The following is a 14,293-nucleotide window of genomic DNA, read 5'->3' as shown; positions in this document are numbered from 1 at the left end:
AAATGTCAGCAATAACATCGATGAATTGTTGTTAGCGATTTTCTCAGTGTTGTACTTCTTGTATTTTTCCAGTTGTTTCAGTTGCTCAAGTAAATGTTCAAACAACCATGACTCTTTTTTCACAGTTTTATTGACCTGCCTTGATGTGGATAACTTTATATAATGGGTGGATGGCACGATTCAAACGTCGAACAACCGAAATTTATAATAAAAGTCGAAAAATTTTATACACTGGATGGCGATTTATCTCCTGGATAACAGATAATAATCTACTCTTTAAACAACTGGGGCCTGATTTGTCGAAGTGCTGCGATCAGACTGCTACTGATTGCTTCGTATGGAGCTATGGAGTTAGTTTGAGTTTCTGTTCATGAAGTCCCCCCATTGTTTTTGGGTCGTTTCTTCGCTTCAGGCTGCAAATCGAAAAAGAAAGAAATTATATGAACGAAAATACCAATTTCTCTATTTACAGCGTTGCTACAGTTAGCTACAACACTGACAACGCATCTATCTGGCATTTTAGACCATTCAACAAACACCGCTTTCGCACTAAGTTTCCTCTTCGAGCCTCTGTTGACGTCACAGACCACAACTAGACCCATTCTCCTAAATTTTCGGCCTAGAACAGAAGTGGCGTGCTATGGCCGAAATATTTTCGCCAAAATGGTCAGAAAGAAAGAGATTTTGATTTTGATTGAAGCAAAATTTAGGGGTTAGGGGCACTTAAAGTTGAGAACTTAAACTAGCGAGAAGAGATAGGCGAAGATTATTGTTCGTCTGATACAAATTATCCTGATAGTTTTTAGCAACACACAAGCCTTAGATCCAGGCATTAATCGGCGCATAAATAGAGTCGCTGTGATGTAGTGATTGTATCCGCGTCATGTTCTTGTCTTCTTTTTTTATTGCATCTTGTAAAACAATAATTGAAGAGACCTAAATTATTAATATAAGCTTCATAGTTTCCTTTGGGTCTCCTCACCATTGTTAAATCTATTTCTATTATTTTTTGTTTTCATTATATTTGTGGGGTGGCAAAATAAATAAATCAAATAATAAAATAAGAAGGCGTATTTTTATCTGAACAGAACGAAACGATTTGTTGAAAAGTGAAAATCCTCAGAGAAGACGGGGCAGGCATCGCAGGAGGCGCAGAAGACGAGGCAGACGTTCCCAGAGACGTCGTCGACGCCTTAGAAATAAACCAATTATGAGACGACGAGGCAGGAGTCGCAAGAGACGTAGAACAGGATATAGAATTAGACCTAGTAGGATAGCTCGACGAAGAAGGCGATCAAGAGGACGAGGAAGACATGGAAGAGGGCTAAGAGAACAGTGGCAACGAAGAAGGGGCCGTGGACGTCTCTGGAGGCTTCTAGGATGGTGGTGACCGACAGTAATCTCGATATTGCCAAGATGAAGAGGAACACTTTTTAGCCCATTCGCGCATCAGTGTTGAAGGAACGAGAGACAAAATATCATTGTGCCACGGAGTCGTCCTTGCGCTACCACCGGGCCAAGCGCCGGAGCTACCGCCGTCACTAACGGCGGCCGCCGAGCCTGTTGGTGGCCCTACTTCCAGGTCGACTACGGGACGTAATGTCCTACCCACTGACGCTCCTACCACCAAAGTCCGTTGAAGATAAGCGACTCTAAGATGCATTTTTTTCTGACTCTGACTCACAAATAACTCTCACTTAAGCGGGCATTTAAATTCATATAATGACCAGTCCCATTGGGCTTAATACCTCATTTGATAGCTAAATTTACTGCACCGGTATCGCAGAGGTCATAAGTTGGAATTCCCTTTTAAGCCTGAATATTTTCAGGCTTTCTTTTCGAAGCCAAACCTGGCCTTTTTGAGCCAAGCGGTTGCGTAACTTAACGTGCATAGAGGCTTGAGGCCCGCAAAATGGACTGATGAAGTCGAATCACGTGAGAAATTTTGCGTAATTTAATCTTTATAGCAGCCATCCAATCTCGTATCCAGAGTCCTCAGTTTGTTTGGCCAGCGTTTGGTCGCCAGGAGAGACTCTGGAGGACTCGAAAAAATTATTTTTTTTTTGATTGGCTTCCCCGTAAGGGCTTGCATTGTTTTACCACAGAAATACTGCGGTAATAAAATTTCAGTAACTCAGAGCGTCTCTTGGTGACCAACCGCTGGCCAAAGAGCCTGAGGACTTTGGGTACGAGATCAGCAGCCACCATAAATTCGCCATCTTGGATTTCTCGATTAATCTCTAAACCCGCAGAAATCCGTCCAAATTCCAAATTCCAAATGTACCAAAATTAATAAACAAAAATCAAAATCGCAAAAAAAATATAGAAGTAAAGGGTAAAACTTAAAATTTCTCATAAAGAGGTAAAAAAAATTCAAATTAATTTGAAAATAACCAGGCTGTCATAGAAGCAAGTCACTTGAGCAATCAATTATTATAGTAAACTATAGTCCGATAAAGTTTGTTGGGTTTACTTTTGAAAAAATATAAATATTCAAAATCAACCCGGGTACTGTCGCAAATGAAAAATAGATCAGAATGGATCCAACTTAATACAAGTGAATTCAATGTTATTCATATTTAGTCCATTGTGTCACAATTGTATTTCGAATCGAACTTTGACAATCTCACAAATTTAAGAACCACAATTTAATTCAATTAAGTTTAATTCGATTAACGTTATTTAACTTCTTTTAACTGTTTACAACAGGATAATGTCACAAACTAAAAAATATATCTACTCTGACAAGGGTAAATGTAAATTAAAGAAAAGATGAACTTAAAAATTTGGCAAGAAATTTTGAAAATCTAAATAGCTGTAAGGCTAATCGAGTGGATAGCCCATACTGGTTTGATTTGTGGTGAAAACAGCTGACCCCAATCGATATAAGAGGGTGGAATTGCTGCCCGGGTCCGAGAACTTGTCCCGAGTTTTGCGAAATGGATCCTTAGTTTTTCAGCCAAGTATATTATATTTTCATCACCTGACGACAGCTTGGCTGTGTTGCCAATGTTCGTGTTTGTAAAGTAAGGTGTTTCTTTCTTGTCTGCTATCGCCTTCAAGGAAGTTTACTAATGACTGGAATCTCACGCAAGTAAAGTACTAGTCAAAGAGGTTGCTGATTATTTCTGGAAGACACTGTCTCCGATGTTATCGCAGAAATGGGCTTGCGAAAACTCATTGCCCCATCCAGGGAATATTTTTTCATACTTAACTCAAATACTGGTGTAAATCACTTTATTCTCACTATCAATTGCAAAAATCCAAAGACATCGGACTACATTAATTGCAAGTGTTTTTGCATTATCATCGTCAGCATGATATTTCAGTCATATTTCGGTCAACAATGTTTTTGCCATTCCAGCATTTGATGATATCAACACTATCAAAGAGATAAAAAGAAGTTAAAATTAAACTAATGTAAATAATCTATTTATTGGGCGACCTGCACCGTTTTTAACGTCTTACATAGTTGGTCGAGAGGACAGAGGAGCGAACAACAGAACAATGTTCCCAGCCCTAAAAACGATGCAGCTGCAGGTTATCAGCCGGTAAAGTGAAAATAGAGTTTTTGAAAGGTGCTGATCTGCTGCTATTCATCACAATATATATATTTTTCTTAACTTAGCCAAATGCGTAAAACTACTGGCTCAATATTTCAAACGAATCAAAAGTACAAGACCCTTGAATTCCAACTGGTTGTTTAATGAGTTAGAAAAGTAACTTTGCTGTGTGTCCAAATTGTTTTGTCTGAATTTGTGAGGATGTATATTTTATTTTTCATACATTTTACAAACCCAAAAATTTGTAAACTTTCTCATTCAGAGCAATATCTCACCTTGTTCATGCACACTTCACAAGTTAGCATTTAATATCGCTTCAATTTACATGCGCTAGGCATACAGTGTGACTCCATTCCCTTGGATGAGGAATTGAAGGCATTAAATAAAATCAAACAAATCACTTTATTTAAGTGTCAATGTACCTAGTACAGAGCACTGGCTGGGAACACTCTCCAGATCGAATTGGAATTCGGTCCGAATGTCGCTTCTTGAGGAGTCTGGAGAAAAACGGAATAATAATAATAATAATAATAATAATAATAATAATAATAATAATAATAATAATAATAATAATAATAACAATTAATAACAATTCTATCTTATATAGCGCTGCTCCTACTATTCACTAAAAATCCATTAGTGCCTTCATTACCTACGAAATTAAGTAATTAATAAAGAAACTAACAAAAAAAATAGGCAAACATTAGTCATAATTACATTCAGAAGGTGCGTTTATTAATTGACAGGCAGGGCATTCCACAGCTTGGGCGCAATATATGAAAATGCTCTATGTCCATACATTTTAAGATGACATTTAAGCTGAACAAGGAGTCCCTAATATTTGCAAATATATTAACAGTTCCTTTAGAAAGGAGTACCCGGAGAAAAACTCTCGGAGCAAGGACGAGAACAAACAACAAACTCAACCCACATGGCGAGTCCGGGAATCAAACCCGAGCCACATTGATGGGAGGCGAGAACATGTTAAATTATTGTCTTTACACTGATTGACTGCTCCATTCATGCATTCTTTACTTTCCTCTATTCTGTTTTTCCTAACGTGTGTCGTATTGTATACAATGCGGCCATCTTTCTCATAAATTGATCAGAGCTATGTTTCGACTGACCCGCCCACCTACACTAGCAATTGCTTTTTGTAAGCCAGTCATGTTGTTATCATTTTATGTATAAGAATGAAGTCTTGCTATCATTCATTTTTTTATTTATTGAACAGATGCTAATATTCTACCATTGATTTTTTATACTATGATCCTGTTTACAATTTATTGCATGATGTCAACAGTAATATTAAGCCAATAAATTAGACATCTTGAATTTATTGTAGAAAACGTGCAGCATTGAATTCAATATACTTTACACGATCATTATGTCCAGTCCGCTGGAAACGTTTGTCTTATACATTCCAGACTGGAAAGCCTCATAAAGCATTTCGTCTCCTGGTATGCTGTAAAACTGTGGAATGACATACCATACTAGACATTTGCCCAAGAAACGTTCAACACAGTACATTCCCGCTCGCTTTTAAATATTATGGAAAACCAAGACGATTTATTGATTCAGGAAGGTGTCAATGATAGTTTAAAAAAGCAGGGATAACTAAATAATAACAAAAACTATAGAAAATATCTATTTTTTTCTCCGATCTCTGAAGATTATTTTTTAGAGAGAAATAACTTAGTACATGTCTGGACTAGGGCAACATTTCCCTGAATTGTGCGCGCCAGTTTCTTGTCAATTTGTCAAAATAAAATGAAAAATGGGGATGGCTCTCATAGCCAGTGAATGGTACGAGATATTTGGGCACCTCTTTGTTTCACGACTTGGTAAACATCAACCAATAAATTAACCTCCACTTTGGTGAATAGTTATTGTTATTTATAATAAACTCAAAACAACACCTTACATGGCTGCTATTTATAAACACAAAATATACTTAATAACCAAATTCCAGAATATCAATAATGGAAGCACTTGAAAACAGAAAATTCAACATACTTTAAATTATTGTTTTCATTGCTCCATCATTGGTTAATTGAGCAGTCGCCGCACAGATTTCACTGACTTTAACTTAATTGCTCATTTCTAGAACAATAGCTGGATTTTAAGCTTGTCAAACGTTTTTGAAATTTGGTTTCTGCCACCCACGCGGCACGGTTGGGTCTTTAGTGTGGGTCAGTATGTAAATGTATTACATTTTTTTGTGAGTATCAATTTACTGAAGAAGGCTAGCTTACTTATGATCATGACACGGAGAAAATGTCTTAGTCGGGGTCTCAGTTGGCATCAAAAATTTTAAGGCCCCAATAAACGAAAAATTTGTCGGCATTCAACGCAAAGCCTTGGTTGAATGTCATTTCGTCTCAATATGAAGAGCTCTGCCGATACATAAGTGTTTTGCGTTGAGTAATCATCATCGATATACGAGCGAGTACTTAAGACAAGAAGGATATCAACAAGTTGAAGACTTATCTTAGTTATTTTTAAAAAATCGGAATAAACACTCAAAATGAGCGGATGTCCTCAAACATTTGGAGAATTACGAGTGTACGCTCGCGGTACGCAAACAGATAGGTACATCCTCCCACGAAACTCTCCAGTTTTCTATTTTTAAGCAATTATGTTTTATTATAGACCATCACAGCTGAAAACATTCAATATGATTGATATTTCAAGCTTCACAAAGCATTTAAGAGCAATTCTCCAGGAAAGTGAAGCAAAGTTGGAAATGAAAAATTTTAACCCTTCTTCAATTTTTGTGTGTAGGTAGGTTACCTTGGGGGATATACAAAAACAACCATATTTGGATCGGCAGATGTATCTTTGCCATGGTAACCGCACTATATGACGTCGGCCCTGGGACCATGTTTTGAGCAAAAGTTCCACTCTCAAAAAGTAAAAGTAAACCAGTCTGGTTCTCGGGTGCATGTGAACCAATTCAAATGAAATTCATACAGACGTTAGAACCATTCTCCCAGTTTATGAAATTCGCCGTTACAATAATTTGGGTTTTATAATCAAGAAGAAAATGCTCGTCCTACTATGTTCCCTGTCAGCCATTTTGACAAGCAGGAAAAATATAGCTAGTCTAAAATATCACAGCATCTTCGTTTCATCGCAGCATCTTTGTTTCATTTCCTAGTTAAACTGATTATACATTAATTTTATTGACCAATGTTTTCGCACTAATGAAAATGTATTTCCTGATATTGAAGGGCAAAAGGTGTATTTTCCATCAATTCCTTGAGAGCGGTTTCTTTTTTCGTTCCTAAAATTGCTAAAAAAGGGGAAACCTTCTATCCGTTTGACCTAAATTTTCCCCTTAATTCATCAAGCTATTAAACCGAACTATGTTCTTGTTAAAGCAAAGCTCTCTCGAATGGGCACAGAGTTTAACTCTGTGCCCATTCGAGAGAGCAGTGAGACCGAGGAACTTGTAGGTGAAGAAGACGGCAACGACGACGATGAAGCCGAAGATGAAGATGATGGGCCCGAAAGCGAAGAATTGGAAGCCGAAGACGAAGATGAAGCCGAAGGAGTAGATGAGGTTGAGGCAGACGCCGAAGACGTAGACGAAGACGAAGGCGACGCCGAGGAAGAAGACGAAGACGAACCCGGCGCGGAGATCGCGAAATTGGAAGATGAAACCTCACAGCTTGAAGGTACGTGTGGATAAACATCAAGTATTCATAAACTTGCTTTCCATTTACTAACCAAAAAAATCAATATGGTATTAACCTTTAACTTTGCGTCGATTGTTTAAGATAGTTAAAGACTGATTTTAGGTCAAAAATAAAACGCACCAGAATAGTAGCGGGAAGGCTAGACTAAAACTGAGCAGAAACACAAAAAACTAAGACTTTTCTTTAGTTCAAAGTTAGTTGCAATTAGCGCTATTTTCTAGACTTAATAACAACAGCGAAATCAAACGCGCCACTAGTTTCTTGTGCTGACAGAAACGTTGCAGTTATTCACTTCCCGATTAGTGGTCTCACGTCAACGGTTTTATCGAAATAAGAAACAAAAAATGGAGTGAAATTCGTTAACTTTCGCAAGTGGCTGTTTTAATTTCTTGACGGTTTTTTTTTTTTTTTTTTTTTTTTTTTTTTGCTTTAAAAATCTTCCAGGAGGCATTCTGGATAGGTTTCTTGCGACTCCCTGACGAGCATTGTACGAGATTTACCTACATATCAGAGAAATTCTCGCTTAGCCACCCATAAAGCTTTGTTAACGATACCATGTTTGAATAGTGTGGAGAAAATATCGTAAATTTTCGGTGTATAAAAGTTTGAACCGGAACACTTTGAAAAGCCGTTTTCTAATTGAGAATTTAATATGGTACCCACAAAAGGAAAATTGCATAGATAATTGACCGTTTATTACCTGCATTTTAAAGACCACGACAGACTGTGGTAAAAGAAATAACTGATAAAGATATTAAAATTTGCCTAACTGTTGACATCAATACGAAAAAGCTTTGTACAAAATACCGAATCGATAATAGCTTTCAATTCGATTTTAAAGTTCTCCAAATTGAAGGTTAGTTTGTGCTGTGTAGTTTAAAACCCGTTGTCTCAGGGATGTGGCTTCATACTGTCCGGAAATTCTTAGGTTATTTAATTCTCTGTTGGATAATATTGTTCATTATTAAATTCTCAGCCTTGGATATTGCATTTCTAGCGTTCTGATTGGTTCGCTAAATCTTGGTTATCACCTAATATACCGTACTTTGACCTTATATGGAAAACGAATGCCCCAGGTGTCGCAAAGCTAAATTTTTTTTTCTGCGGGAAGCAAAAGTTTCTTCGGAAAAATGTAGAAAAAAAAGGAAAATAAAGAAATACCAAGCAATTCCATCTCAATATAACAACAATAAAAGCCACAAAGTTCGGTATGACACTATTTAATGGTACGTATCCCTGAAGTTTCCTTTTAAATCTTCAAAATTGCAAGATTTTACGATTTTTTAGATCACATAACAACAACAATAACAACCGGTTACCTTCAAAAATTTCAGGATGGCTTGCAAATCCTGGCGGTAAAAGGTTAAACCAATCGAATAAATTTCTCAGGAAGAGCTTCATGCCTGCCTTTATGTTTTTACGAATTTACGAGGACTTCAGATGGTTCATCTATGAAATTCGTACGAGCGGCGGCTATAATGTTCGTTTCCGTTGCTCAGCACCACTCGGCAAAACATTTACACTCATTTGCACAGCTCTTACGCTTCTCAAATAAGCTTGAAGTTTAAAAACTTGCACTGAATGCTTGTCTCAGTTAGGTTGTACCTCGTACACTTGGACTTGCCTTTAGTGTTTTAAATCGTCCGCGAGGAATTCAGTTTAGCATGAAAAAAGCCGTCCTTGCCCTGATCTCTTCCTTCGCTCGGTACCACACAACAGAACATTTGCTCAAATGTGCACAACTATTACGCTTCTCGATGAGCTGGAACTTCAAAAGCACTTGAATGCTAGTCTCAGAAACGTTAAAATTCGTACATTTAAACGTTTCTTCAATTTTATATGTCCGACTGTGTCCGATTTTCTTCGCTTTCGATTTTTCATTCAACTCCGTTTGTAAAGAGCTACGCGTGTCATGTGATCATTAGGTTTCGCGCGCTTTGGTCGGAGATCCCGTCGTTTTAATTTGAAATATTTTTTTTTTTTTTAATATAAAAATTTAGTGAACTTCAACAGCAATGTCCAAACGCGGAGAATTTAATAAAACAATTATTCCATTCGCGCTTGTTGGATATGAGATTAGTTATAGCCAACTCGGCGCTTCGCGTCTCGTTGGCTATTTACCAACGCGCGCTCATGGAATAATTGTTAATTATGTTTTGAGTTTCGCGTTAAATGTTGAGCTACAAAACGAACATCATTTACTTTGAGCCCATGATTCAAATGCGATTTGTACCCTTAAGTGTCTGGCCTCAATTTGTAAGGACAGTACCTGCCCTGAACGAAAAAGGTATTTTTGCGCAGCGTATGACGATGCGGGAAAAGCAGATCTTAGCGCGAGCTATTTGAACCCCAAAAGGAAATTGGGAGTGACCAAGCATTTTAATTAATTTTTAAACATGATAACGCAACAATCATTCTAAAAAGCTGCAAATTGTACAACAAGGTATGGCTTTTCTTCCAGGTTGAAGCTTAATATTATGCGTGGTTACTCTCAGTTTTCCTTTTTAACTCCTTGCTAGGATCTTCTTTCCCGAGCAATCAATATACTTTTGTATTGGTGGACAACGTCCTTAACAAATTAGAGTTCTTTTGGACCATTCCGAGATGAGCAGAACGTATGCGTAATAGCAAAAGGAGACACCGTCCTTAAAATTGACAAAAACAGTTCCTACGTGCGGCAGACTATTGTGTACAAGTTAACACCCAATTATAAAAGACCGACTTTCTCTTCAGCTATAGCTTAGTGAATACAGCCACTCTAAAGTAATATTAATTTTGTTAATTTAGAAGTAACTCGCATAGCTATCTCCAGGTAGCTTAACTGCACGAAGGCCACAATGTGATAAGAGGCGGCGGTGTAGACAGCCGAAGTAAAAACGCAAGAATTTGTAACCAATAACCACTTTAATACAACTTTCGTTGATATTTTTCAGCAAATATTACAGTAAAATGAACCTCGTGCACAAGCACAGGATCAACACATGAATCGATCGGCGCGCAAATAAATGCAGTAGCATCACTGCAAAGGAAATGACAAAGCTTTTTTTATCTAACATAACAAAAAGATTTGTTGGAGAGTGGAGATCCTCAGAGAGGAGGCGGTCGCAGAGGAAGTAGAAGAAGACGCAGACCATCTCGGAGACGTCGCAGACGGCGAAGACCTTCCAGAAGGTGCAGACGTGGTGGCAGGAGACCTAGTAGGAGATGGCAAGGAAGGAGACCATCAAGAGGACGACGACGACCTGGAAGGGGTCGAAGAGGGAGGGAGGCGACCAAAGAGACGCTCTCGAGGACGAGGACGACGCAGAATTGGACGCAGGCGCAGAGGACAGGGACGTAGGCGTCCAGGCAGGAGGCGTCCGCGCAGAAGGCGTCCAGGAAGAAGACGGCCGCGTGCGAGGACTCGGATCAGAGTTGGACCGATAAGACCGATAATCCGAGTAGGAACAATCCGGTCCACTGCAGGTCCAACTAACGTGCCTACTGCCGATCCTAGTAGTGGGCCTCCTACTGGACCCACTGAAGGCCTTTTAGACGCGCCTAACTATGGCACATGATCCTACCAATGCACCCGAATTGACGACTTATCAGGTTAAGATTAAAAAAGGACTGTTTTTTGCTAGTTTTTGTAAAAGGCAAAGTAACATTTAGGAATAAAATTTGACAATAAAATGTAAAAAGCTTATATTTCATTTTTATGTCTTGTTTTTCTGTCTAGGAGTGTTCTCAATCGCATCTCATCTGAGCGTTTCAGGTGCCGGACTTGAAATCTACTCAGGCTAAAGTAGCGCTCTGGTTGCCGCATAAGTTGTTTCCCGGTAGTCTCTCCTCCTGTCGGCCATATTTGTAAACATTTAGCTCATCTGCTTCCTTCCAGTTGGAATTTTTGATATGTTATGTTCACTTTCCATGTTTTGGCTTATCACGTCTTACTACTCGGCTTCCCCAACAATTTATGTTGACTGACCTAAGTTAAACTGAGAGAGAAACGTCTAAATAAACTAGCTTTATATTCCTAAAGTGAATTATTACAAGCTTTCATCATGTTATCTTAAGTTTATGTTTCCAGCCGGCGAAATTAAAGAACGAAAATGGTGAAAAAAGTGCATAGTACACGCAGATGACAGAAAAACACTGAAAAGACAATCGTTATAAATTCCATGAAATATTATCTCTGTCCTAAGGTCGATGACTCCACTATCCGCAGTTTGAAGTTTGGCGAGTCCCTTAAAGGTCCGGACGCACTGGACTGACAAAATTTGTTTGGCCCTTCCAAAAATCTCGAGAAAATTTGTCTCTGCCAAGTTTTCAATTTGTCAAGCGTGGGCGCCCTGAGACACAACAAAATATTTGTCAACCAGAAGTGTCAATCACACGGAAATAAACACCATCGTTTGCGCGCTGTTTGCGGGAGAGGTTACATGAGATCTCAGGAGTCATGAGCTTATGGTGATCATTAACCGCTTTGATTGAATATAATGCCTGGTCATACTGTTGCTTGTATTCTAGTTTTTTTGTTCCTTGAATTCGTTCAACTCCAGCAGAGGCAGTTGCTACTTCTGCTATACCAGTGGGGGCTTCACCTTGTTCGACGAGTACCACAACAGATTTGTCCTTAGAAGGCGGCGAAGGCCTCATCCTTATTATTGGAACCTACCTAGGCCTTGCAATTCTTGGTTTGAAATTAATTTTTATGGGCGTAATATCCCCGAAGAATTCTTTTAGAAATAATAATAATAATGACAGGCCTGCACGACTCATTGCGTTATGTTGTGCACTTTTTTATGGACGCTGCCTTATATTTTTGCAATTTTTTAAATTTTCTGAAATACTCCGATTAAAAGTAGAGATCAAATTTTCTTCATTGACATTTTCCATCAGATCTGTCAGATTTCACACCTGACCAAAATTTTGTCCTGCTCCGAGGCAGGACGACGGCGTCTTTGAAGTTTGGTAAGCCTTGACAAAATTTGGTACATCTAAAAATCACCAGGCGCACTTGACAAGTTTTTAAAAAAATTGCCCAGTGCGTCCGGGCCCTTTAACTTTTACTGAGTTGGAAAAGCAACTGTTTTTACGAGATTTCCGTTTGTCACTCGCTAAGCGACTAGAAAAATTGCTCGTAAAAACACGGCCATTGAAAACAGTTGCTTTTCCAACTCGCTTAAAGTTATAGGGCCCGGACGCACCGAGCACTTTTTTGTTTATTTTGCGAAAAAATCTGTCAAGTGCGCCCGGTGATTTTTAGATCTGCCAAATTTTGTCAAGGCCTACCAAACTTCAAAGACGCCGTCGTCCTGCCTCGGAGCAGGACAAAATTTTGGTCAGGTGTGAAATCTGACAGATTTGATGGAAAACGTCAATCAAGAAAATTTGATCTATTTTTAGTCGGAGTATTTCAGAAAATATAAAAAATTGCAAAAATATAAGGCAGCGTCCATAAAAATGTACACAACATAACGCAATAAGTCGTGCAGGCCTGTCATTTCTATTATTATTTCTAAAAGAATTCTTCGGGGATATTACATCCATAAAAATTAATTTCAAATCAAGAATTGCAAGGCCTAGGTAGGTTCCAATAATAAGGATGAGACCTTCGCCGCCTTCTAAGGACAAATCTTTTGTGGTACTCGTCGAACAAGGTAAAGCCTCCACTGGTATAGAAGTAGCAACTGCCTCTGCTGGAGTTGAACGAATTCAAGGAAGAAAAAAAACTAGAATACAAGCAATAATATGCCCAGGCAATATATTCAATCAAAGCGGTTAATGATCACCATAAGCTCATGACTCCTGAGATCTCATGTAACCTCTCCCGCAAACAGCGCGCAAACGATGGTGTTTATTTCCGTGTGATTGACACTTCTGGTTGACAAATATTTTGTTGTGTTTCAGTGCGCCCGCGCTTGACAAATTGAAAATTTGGCAGAGACAAATTTTCTCGAGATTTTTGGAAGGGCCAAACAAATTTTGTCAGTCCAGTGCGTCCGGACCCTTAAGGGACTCGCCAAACTTCAATGCAATTGTCATTAAATTTAAGCCACCAAACCTTTTCCGCCAATGAGAAGGAACTTGCCGTCATTTATCTGATAAGACTGTCAAAGCAGAAACAGAACATGCGTTCTATTTTTATGACTCCTCCGAAACAAGATAAATAATTTTTCCGTGCCATGATCTCAAGTGAGTGATTATGGTGACCATGTTGCCGATGTTACACATTTAAGACCGTATATATTATTCCAGCACGGCAAAATTAGCAATTGTGGCTTCCTGAACCTGAGTTTTGAATTTCTCGCGCCTGCTCTCCTCAAATTTCAAGAGTGAAATATAATCGTACTCGTGAAAACACCCATCAATTTTAATCCGCTTAACAGAGTCTGTAAACAGAGCGCCCTCAGGAATTTTAAGCGAGACATCCGGCGTCGTGAAAACACGGCCAATATATATTTGTTTAATTTCGAAATGAAATTGAGACGAGGTAAGTGACTCATGCTGATTCAATCACCGCCTAAATGCATGTATGTTGGGGTGGCACCGCTGCGGATAGTGGAGTCATCGACCTTAGGACAGAGATAATATTTCATGGAATTTATAACGATTGTCTTTTCGTTTTTTTCTGTGCGTGTACTATGCACTTTTTTGATCATGTTCTTTCCAGCTTTTTAATTTCGCCGGCTTGAAACACAAACTTAAGATAAAATGATGAAAGCTTGTAATACTTTACTTCAGGCATACAAAGCTAGTTTATGTAGACGTTTCTGTCTCAATTCAACTAAGGTCAGTCAACATAAATTACTGGGGGAGCCGAGTAGTAACACATGATCCAAAACATGGAAAGTGAACATAACACATCAACAATTCCAACTGGAAGGAAGCAGATGAGCTGAATGTTTACAAACATGGCCGACAGGAGAGGAGACTACCGGGAAACAACTCAAGCGGCAACCAGAGCGCTACTTTAGTCGAGTAGATTTTAAGTCGGGCACCTGAAACGCTCAGATGAGATGCGAGTGAGAACACTCCTAGACAGAA

Source organism: Pavona decussata, unplaced genomic scaffold (assembly GCF_977016875.1).
Source record: "Pavona decussata unplaced genomic scaffold, jaPavDecu1.1 SCAFFOLD_45, whole genome shotgun sequence".
Lineage (NCBI taxonomy): Eukaryota > Metazoa > Cnidaria > Anthozoa > Scleractinia > Agariciidae > Pavona > Pavona decussata.
Note: the sequence above shows the minus strand (reverse complement) of the source record.